The sequence below is a fragment of the Mya arenaria genome, chromosome 7, assembly GCF_026914265.1.
Source record: "Mya arenaria isolate MELC-2E11 chromosome 7, ASM2691426v1".
In the NCBI taxonomy this organism is placed as follows: domain Eukaryota; kingdom Metazoa; phylum Mollusca; class Bivalvia; order Myida; family Myidae; genus Mya; species Mya arenaria.
The window spans coordinates 46,259,624-46,270,926 of NC_069128.1; positions in this window are offsets into that span (position 1 = coordinate 46,259,624).

The window sequence follows — 11,303 nt, forward strand, 5'->3', positions numbered from 1 at the left end:
GAAAACCGTGTTCCGATCTCTTTGATGGTATACTATTTTAAAGAAACATTTATTGATATTTTTCTAAAGTCTACCAAGAGCGTGATATTTTGTTTATTATAATGCTTTACCCGTACTGATCGACCAGCAGTCCCTTATATTTGCCATTAGGAGTAACTTAATTGATCATTTGTCTTATAAGGTAAATCATTAATAGACTTATGAATGGTGTAATTATTAATAAAGTTTGTAAAGCCATAAGTCAATGAAAATGTAGAATATACACTTGCATGTTCGAAAACGACTGATGATAAATGTTTTTTAATAGTTGGCAGTATACATCGACTATCATTTCCAAGAGAAGTTTGTACTAAAATTGAGTTTTGTTTGATTTAAATGCATTATTTAAAAAAAAATGTCTAATAAGCCAATAACCTACAGGTGAGATTATGCGAAAATAGAATCAAATCTACGTGGCCTTAATTAAACTTGTTAAAGAAGCAATTCCAATCACAAGAGCAATCATCCTTTCTGAAAAACGTCTTCAACTATATACAAAGTGTTATTACATTTGAACCACATTCAATGCGACATCACGCTTTCGTCCGAATTAAGCTCCAGTTCAAAACAGTTAATTATTCAGATATGTTTATGTTTCATAAGGAAATCGGTCCAGTGTATTTGCTGCAATTAAAACGTCTTCAGTATTTTCTTCAGTATGACCATTCAAAGATGACCTCACTATTTGGTAATTTAGTACCAATCCAACTACTTATGACATACACATTTCTAAATTAACTTGTTTTCATTTCAATAACACGATGATAATATTGACATGTTACATTTTAAGAATTTTTTTTTATAATGTGTATGACTCTCGGGCTCAATGGAAACTACGTGCATTTACATGCGGTGTAATAACTGTTCGTTTAATGTATATTTGGATATTCATTTACATTGTAGTAAACAGCTAGCGATAATATAGGCCCACCAAGCACCAAAACCTGAGGATTATTACCAGTTATTACTAGCAAATATTTGGGTCGGATTTGTTCTCTTCAGTTTAACTTCCATTTCACAATTATGTAAGTATAAAATACTAAGAACATTTGACTTTCATTTTACGTAGAGGAACAAAACAAAACAAAGCATTCAAGACTCGACCAATAACTTACTATTAGACATCAAGAACATGATTCATAATGTCCATATCGTTTCGATTTAAATACGCCGAATAAGCCATTTAAATAAACACACTTTATAAATTTGGTTCTGACTATGATTTACACTCTTCCACACAGACGCCATGCGTTTCACAATCCTTATCAGCATTGCTGAACTTCTTTATCAGATGTCAAGAAAATACAAATGATATAATTGCGTAAACTAATTCAGGCTAAAACACAAGATAATGAGCAAATGTAATAAGCATCCAAGATTACAATATTTTGTCTGAACATTGCATTATAATGAAATATGTCACGAGTAAACACAAAACTTAACGGAAAATAATGCAAGTTATGTATAAAGTGCATTTAACAAATTTTCAACAAAAACAATTATATTTTGTCTGAACATTTCATTAGAATAAAATATATTATAAATAGACACATAGCTTGTGTTAAGCAACGCAAGCTATATATAAAATTCGTGAATCCAATTTTGAACGAAATCAAATAATGATTTACAAAAAACAAACAAATAATTCGAATACAAAGATTCATGAAATAATGTAAAAGAGTAAGATTTTAAATGTCTTTGTTTAAATGACATGGAGGTTATTTTTAAGCAGGTTTATAAATCAGTTGTTAAGATAGGCCTGCTTCTAGGATGAACTATTTCGTATTTAAATTGTTTCGTTTTATTAATATTCTTACTTTGATATGTTTTAAGCATGTTTGTTTGACATTCATATTCAGAATATTTATAATAAATACATCTTAATGGTATTTGAAATGACAAATATGGTCGACAATCACAATTAAACGTATAGGAAAGAAAATTTTATGGTGAAATTCGTTATTTAAAATCAAATCTAGTACAATCAAAATAATTGTCGCAAAACAACGAGGAAAATATTTCTTGTTAATACCCATCATGCACGCTACCTGAAGTATGTTTAATTGTTGAACATATTAAATTGTCTTCCACGTTGAAGAAAATTTAAAAAGTAATGAGTCGACTCTCCCGTTTTTGCCCTTATAATCAAACCAAACATTAAAAAAACAGAGTTCGTGTAGCAAAACAGAGATATGATATAACTGATGGGTTTTTTTTATTCATGCAATGAATTCGGTCGAACTCTGAATAGATACCAAAGGGAACATGACATATATCACAGAAACATATTATGTGTAACAGTGTAAATCAAAACTGTTTTATCAATGAGGTTTTTATTCAGCACATTTATTCGTAAACACAAATACTGTTAGTGGATTTATAGATGTCATTCGGAACAGTCTCACAATTAGAAAGAGACACGTTGTCATACCAATATTCAATATATGTGTAATTAACGTGTCGACAATCATAATCATCACGCATATTTAAGTGGTATGACTTATAAGAATATCAATAGCGGTACTAAATCAAAACTATAATGCACAGCCGTCAAATATTTGCATAATACAATTTAGGCGCAAGAAATAAAGGACCATACTGAATTTAATATTCTGGTATTGTTGTCGCGTTAAGAAGTTTCATCTTATTGTAAAAATACCGGAAACAATTCGGCTCATATTTGCATTAGTATGCAAGAAAAGGATGTTCTGAATACATCACTTAATAAAGGCATATATATCAACGTGGCACATTAATGCAACACATAATTGTAAGAAGAATTTGAAATTTAAAACGCTAAACACTTTATTTACTAACTACTCTTGTCAATCTAGTTGTATTAACCTGGTTCCAGTGTTAGAAGTGTTATTGTTTATCCTCTGCAGCTAAGATTGTGAAATGATGTGTAAATTGCATGTGTATGGCAACACTTTTCGACGCTGACCACAAGCAGGCAAGTTGTTTTGAACTGCCATGGTGCTCTAACTGTTATAAGATCAATATCTTAGTTACAAACTAAGTATCTTTATTAATAATACCTCACACAAATAACGCAATTATGACGTTCAAAACAACGGTATATTCAATTACTATTCGTTTTTGATGAAGCGTATCTGTAACACCGATGCCGTTACAGCAATTAGTCTATATCGGGTCTTGCCTTTTACCTTTTTTATATTTATTTTATCAGTTACTTAATGATGTTTTCGATTCGCCTCGTCAGCAGCCATGTATAGGTATGCAAATCACACTGTCAATTAAAACGCTTTTGTATACGTAGACTTGGTTGATTTAAAGGTTGTTATAAATTTCCATATACCAACGTATCAGGTGAACTATGACATCAAACTCTACTCATTAAGAGGTTAAAAATGCCTTTTATTGGAATGTTATTTCTTAACGATAATAACACCAAGTTAAAAAACGCATGCACTACTTACTTACCATCTTAAAAAGTTCAACCTTTTTATAGGTGAACTGAAGTCATATACACCGGGACGTGACTGCAAAATAATGAAAGCGGGCGTATCGAACGGGGCAAGAGAGGACTTAAAACGTGAAAGAGACAGCATGAGTGCCCTTCACCACGAGAACATTTTGAAAATTGTGGGCACCTTGCCAGCTGTCGTTTTAGTTTAAAAACATAATAACAACCATGCAATTATTATGGTTTGGGAATAAACATTGCTGTTAGCATTAAATGTTTATTAAAAACGCCTTCAAACATTTTTGACCACAGCGTCCTTATTTCTTGGTCATTCGGGATCATTTGTTATCAGGTTAATATTCTTGTCAAAGGAATACCGCTTTTGTCGATGTAATAAGACGTTTGTACACATCACAACTGGTTGATCAAATACTTACATTGAAAACATATAGAATGTATTTGCAAACTTTCACCTTTAATTAAAATCAAGCTATCAATGCCAGCCAATACTTGCCAAATTATAAATTTGTTTGAGAGCATTACATACATGCATGTAGAAACAAAATAAAACCTTGACTATCAGTCAATTAAACTTTGTGGTCTTAAGTGTTTTAACAATCATTTTAATACTTGGTGACAGTGTTTGCCAATAAGTTGGCATACTTTATTCAAGTTCGAGCATTGAATAATGTCGCAGTAGCTTAAGAGTTATGCCCCTTATACATTAAAAGTAGTAGGTACATGTCATGTGCAGATAACAACAACAATAAAAACAGCAACAACAACAACTTCTTTTTCTTATATTTGATATGATTGCAGAATAATGATAACCAAATAACACTTCAGACAAACGATTAAAAAAGTATTTACATTTTGGTTCGGTAGAACAGCTATTTATATAAAACAAGGACGATACAAGGAGTGAATTGTATAAATTAACATTCATGTTAAGTTATCATTGTATTTCATCAATCAAAAGTAAATCTTGAATCGTTTTAAAGCTTTTAATGTAACGTTGCTGTAACATTCATGAAAAAATAATAATATTACAAACTAGCGTTTAAGCTCAGAAAGATTGTCACAATAATTTTAGTATTGGCTGTCACCGTATGTTCACTGCCATAAGAAAATACGAAACGTGCAAGAAACATGGCTGACACAGCATGACCTGAAAATTAAATCGAATCAGTTCAATTCATTAATGTTATGTTTGTATGTTATTTGCAGAAGGTAACTGAGATAATGGTTCCCATTTTCACCAAGTATTTAAGAGATCCGTACTTGACCAAATATATCCGGGGGGCGGGGATCATGGCAATGCGTATAGTGGTAAAATAACAATATTATCACAATTATACGTTTAGATCTGTACTTTCGCCATTTATCATACTTTCATGCGAATTGAGCCACCAATATTAACCCTTACTTATAAATGTCATAACACCATTACGGAATCAGCCACCCGATGTCTATTTTGACGAGAAAAAAATGACAAACGTAGAGCCACAAATTAAGCCTTTTTTCTATGAAAGAAATATTCAAATGCATGCATTTATGTCTATAAGCATGTTACTCACAAATGCAAATACTATGATGAATATATTTGTATATACGATTTAAATATCACCACTGCGACGCAGAGTGTTTTTTACAAGAACGACAATATGAAAAATTTGAAACTTTTCAAAACATCATTGACTATTCATATTTCATTCATTTTTATAAACGTGTACAATGAAGCTCATGTTTATAAATGACACAGATAACTTACCCGTATTAACGGTCGTATGTTAAATTTACTAACACAATAACATTATAAATGGCAAAAACAACCTTTTTGTCCAAATATCACCGATCTTAAATATTACGCCCTTTGTTCACAATAATACGATTATAAAACAGAATAAAAATCAATAGATATATGAAAAAAATGACACGGATACTAACGGTTGATGATAGTGAATATATAAAAACAGTTTGTGCTGAATCTGGGACGAAATCTGGAAAGGAAGTTTTTACGGTAGGGTTTGGAGGTTTCCACGATAGGTCTACGGAGGGATTTCTCAGTTCGAACAAAGGATCATTTAAATTGTTGCAGGCGACCGTAATAAACAATACATGTAGTTTGACAGAATAAAACATTGAAATTATATTAATAAAAAATGAAAAATAATTTTGTATGACTTTTAAACGAATTTCAATGACGTCAAAGAACTGTCGTTTACCATTTACAATAAAATTGTCCTCGCTGTTTGATTTCTGACGCCAATGCAAGCCGTCTCCTCGAATATCAATTTCCATTTCCTCACGCCGCCGATATAAAACCGTGAATGTATTAATCTAAAGAGATTTACATGTCGACCGACATATGGGCATTCAAATTTCTATTGCAATTGTGTAATGTCCATTTACGTCAAAAATTGGCTTTTGCTTAGTACCTGGGACGTACGTAGTGTTTAACAAATTTTGAATTTCACAGCATTCTTTACCTGTTTTCGGCGTATATATGCATAATTAAACGCTGATCAAAGACAGAAATATTGGTCTACATACACACAGTTGAATTGTTTATGTTATCCCTATATTACAATTAAATTTAAGGACATAGACAACCGGTGTCCATTAATTGGTATCTATTTTAAGAAGTGTCTTGCCAATAAACGAAATGATTTTTATTAAGGCGGGCAAGTCATTTATTCAATTTAGCCTTTAGACATACATATTTTGCAACAGAAAATCAACGTCAAGAAAGAAATAATTAGATCGTCATATGACGTCTAGAGAAAAACATATCAACAGACGGGACATGATCATGCCCTACCATTTCTAAAATCAAATTCGATAAGCATCAAGTGAACAAAACGAATGAAAACAACCAATAAAAATTTCAAAGAACATATATTTATATTACTATGTTCCAATAGTAACTTAAACGTCAACCATACATTTTAGCTATTTATCGATTATTTTGCCTTTTACGCTTTAAATGTTGATAACTTTTTAATAATAATTATTATTTTCTATATCAATACATTTATGTATAACTTACAAAACAAAACATCAATGCAAGCGTTGGCAACAAAATCAACGGCAAGCGTGGTCTCTTTTTCAATGAGACAGTTCAACAGCGACACCATTCTAAAGCATTGGCATATCAATTATATTTTAGATGCTGAACTATTGTTATTTCTTAGGGAGATATAGGTACACTTTGCTTAATGGCTTTCGGTTGTTTGGACAATATGCCGCCTGCAGACCATTACTAGGTCTCGTGATAACTGGTTTTTTTTAGATCTAACAACATACTTGAAATGTTTTATCCCCGATATGAGCTAAAAGAATTTCGTCTACAGTAACTATCCATTTCTTCCATTTGACACCGCGGAAATTGAATCTTGAGTATAGTGTTCCATTGTGGCCATAAATGAGCAACCCGGCAAGCTAGCAAATTGGTCTTGTTAGCGTTCTCTGAATGCAAACGTCAACAAACTATTGTCATTTCTAGCCACGTACCAAAGTGCACGTCTAGAAAATATCGAGTATAATTACGGAACGTGTTCAGGCTTCCAGTTTCAGCTATATATATATAACATTGAAAGTTTCTTTTTTTGGCAAAAAATATCAAGTATGCGTTTGCGGTACTAATATTGAATTCCGGCCATGAAGCACGTGTGGATTCTGTTATCGAGGTTTTCCAAGATGAAGGAAGTATTTTCAAGGAAATTTTATGAACATGCACGTAAGAAATGAATGCATTTGGTTTAAGTTGGATGAGTTATTTAAATTCAAATGAAAATGTATGAGCTGTCGCCTTCACTTTTATTATAATTTGAATGTGATGTCAGTTTACAGAGGCAATCCATTAACAGTGCGAATATACTTGTTTGTTTATAGAAGTAAATAATAGTAAATTCTTTTTTTCCTTTTTATTTGAATATCCTTCTATTAACAAGCTCAGTCGTTTATAGTGTTTATACTAATTTAGGCTTATCGGACGATTTGTGTATTAAAATCCCGACATATGTTTTTGCATGTTTTGATACGTTAACATACTAAGTTAGGTATATTCCTCAGCTTTCAATTTCACATTTATATATTGCAACCATTTATCAAACAAATCAGTTCACAACCATATTACAAAATATCTAGTCTGCATAGTAGTGAAGCTTAACACGGGTGACAGGATGAATAAATCTTATTTGAAACGAACAAAACATGAAGAAGGGTTGTCCTTCGTGTGTTTACGATAGCCCAAACACACAGCAAATCGCATCACAGACAGATCACAGGTGAAGTGAAGTTAACAGTGCATTAAACTTACTGCACTTCTTCAAATGTTCGTGGAGTAAACTGCATACATAACATGGATTAGATCAAGCAGTGTATACATAAGGCCTTAAACTGGTGCAACATTGTGCGTTGAACACGAAGGACTTCTAAGTAGTTTTTTGAATGTCACTGAGATTCTTAAGGTTTCAATTTCATCCTCGAAATTCCTGTAAATCATGTAGTATAGTGTATACACGTTTGTTATAAAACTGCAGTAAAAATACCCCTTACAGATATGGAACGTATTAAATATAGTTTGAAAATGGTATAAATAACAATTCCTTAAAATGAGTAAAAATATGTCGCCGACATATATCAAGGCATATAAGATATAGAAGTTTATTGGTGGTCAAATCAGCATATGAAACAGAAGGGCTAATGAACCCCGTAAGCTGTCAATGAATGAGAATACCGAATGGATAAACCAACAAACCATAACCACCTGGTCAAACGATAACAGATGTGTTCAATGATACAAAATGGAAGCTTCACTGTTTCTTATGATGAGATGATTCGTACTTACTGAAGAGCATGTTCACCTCAAAAAGGGATATATGTTTATCTTCTGTAGGTATACAAATGACGTTTGAACGTTAGTTACGTATGCTTCAAAGAAATGTAAGCATATGTCAAGGATAGTTCTATGGTTTTCGATTAATAAATACGCAGGATTAAGCGTACCTTTGGACGTACGCCTCATTCCTCCATGACTTGATATTAACGTGTTCTTGGAGGTTGACGGGACTACTCTTGAGACAATTCTGGCTTATCTTAGTAATATTTATATGAAATACTACAAGAACAAGTTCAGTAGCCTTAAGTTTACACAAACCCCGTTTAATGGCACAGGGTAAATCCCAAAGACATGGAACATTAAAAAAACATATACAAACCAGAAACATGGAAGAACAGCACAAACCTCCACAAACCAAATATTTTATATATACTACAAAAAAACTAGATTTGTTTATCAAGGATTGTTGGGTACCGCCTTGAATGGTATATATACCATGGTTCCTTTTAATATTTCGTTCCAAGCCTACCCTACGAATATGTCTATTAATCGTTCACTTGGAAAATCTGAAGGGACTTGGTCCCGTTGTGCTCCCCTCTCCCCACAACCCACGAACCCTTATCAGCTAGGGGGTGTGATGTGAGTTGAAAAGTATGAAAAGAACAGCCATGAATATCATCCGTATTCACATCATCTAGTTGGAACACCCATTCGGCCAGTTTATCGCATGCATTTCTGCAAAGGTGTTCGCATTGTACAACATGAGTGAATATGAACACTTATGAGCTTTTCACATTTTAGTCATACCGGAATAGGAATATAAATGAACACAGCTGTCAGCCTAACAAACTGTTTTTACATCTGGGATCATCCAATCAACACGCAAGCCTCCTGTAAACTTGTAAAGGATGCATACATTGATCAACATGAATGGATTTGAACATGGCGAGGATTCGTTCCATTTGCATCCACGAGTAGGATCATCAAACCAACACTCCAGTCGCCAGTTTTCCAAGGAAATATACCGCGATCAACATGAGTGGATATGACCATAGCAGATATATGCACCCAGTCATCAAGCGAGCCGTCTGAATTTTTGCAAGGTGTTTGGACTATGGACAGTATGAAATCAACTGAACACTTATTCAAAGGAAAAAAATATACTGATTCATATGATTGGCGATTAATCATTCCATTTGATAATTAAAAAAAACGTATCCCATTCGAACAGTGAAAACAACTGAAGATAAGTGTTTCAACAACACGAAATGTTTAGTGTTCCCAATAACTACACAGAGACGCATATGTATAATTACACAATGCTCGGATAAACTCATATTCTATTGTATGTTGTAAACAAACACAAAAACAACAACTCATTTTTATTGTTTTCATACAAGCTATTTCTAATTTATTTACATGTCATTTCTAAAGCCTGTGTTCGTCTGCTTACCAGATGATGATAAGAGCTTGCCCAGTAACACTGTAATTCCCGCTGGATCATCTTTCTCTGACCATTTGTCTGACAAAGTCTTTCCCTTAAATTTTTTGGCACTTTCTTTGAAATAAAAGCACACCATAATGATCTGTAGTGTGTCGTTCTATGTAAAATGTATTAATTCACTATCATCCCTTTTAGATCTTCTTTGCATTTAAACATACTTTCATGTGTATATTTTTTGATACTATTTCAATCGAATAAAATAATTAAACAATACCAAAAGTTATACTTTTGTATTTATAAAGTATAAGTTCGTGAATTGTTTGTTTTTGGATATCCAAGATGTGAAAGATACTGCAATCTTACACTGTAATGAACATGAAACAAACACATTTGTTTTCGGTTTGTTATGGGAATGATAAGGATATTTTAATAAAAAAAATAAATGTTCATTTTAGATAGGTGCGACAGTTGCATGCGGAAGTCACCCACGTCATATATTTCGGAAATGACGCCATCGGAAAACATTCGAGCCAGGTGCCAGCTGACGTTTGTTTTGAAGTGAGAGATGGCCAAAAGATTAAAACCAGTGCAATTCCATTTGTATTTAACTAATAAACTAAGTACTTTTGTAAAGCATTTACCATAATCCATCAATATGTTGGCCTTTTGTTTTATATTACCTGGGGTTGCCTTTTGATGTACCGTCTGTTATTCCATTTCGTAACGGACACACTTAACGAATTCAAACATTCGTCAGTCGGTCGAAACTCCTTTGATTATTGTTTTATTTCGATATACTATAAAGTATCTTTAGAACAATTAAGATAAACTCAACATGAAACACCATGTTGTTTGACCACTTATTGAAAGGGTTAAAAGAGTACAATTGGGTATTAAGAGAAAACAAAAATAGTACAGCAAACATAAACATTAAGACAGTAATAATTCTCTTTGAATCATTCCATCAAAGGTAAATATGTTTTGTTTGGCAATAGCATACTTTTGTAGATATTATTATCAAAGTCAAACGTACAATAACACCAATGCTACTGCCTAAATCCTCTCGTAAAAAAACACAATTAAATGTGTTGTTTCCAGTTAAACGAAATGTAGATAAAAAGCTTCATAGGTAATGCAGTTAGAACAATGGCTTAATTTGCATACTAGGTGAAACACTGGAAAGCATAAAACATGTTTTTATGTTAAGCTGTTTTGCTAAAAAAAAACTCGTATTACAAGGTAAGCTGAATGGCATTTTTTTTTTTATAAAAAGGGAACTGATATCAGGCATACCCAGGTAATTTGCGGAATCAAATTGCAGTTCTAAACATTAAGCGTATAATAAGCCAAAGGTGGTTACATTTTAATCGTATCAAGTCAAACGATTTCATTAGTCTGCATATGTAAGGTGAATCGTTTTATGATGTTAACGCTGGCCCATAATCTGAATGAAGTCAATATACAATTCGAACTGTCACTATGAATATAATATGGCCTACTACAAATATTTGGTCATACTTAAAGGGACTCGCTCATGTTTTGGCACCAAA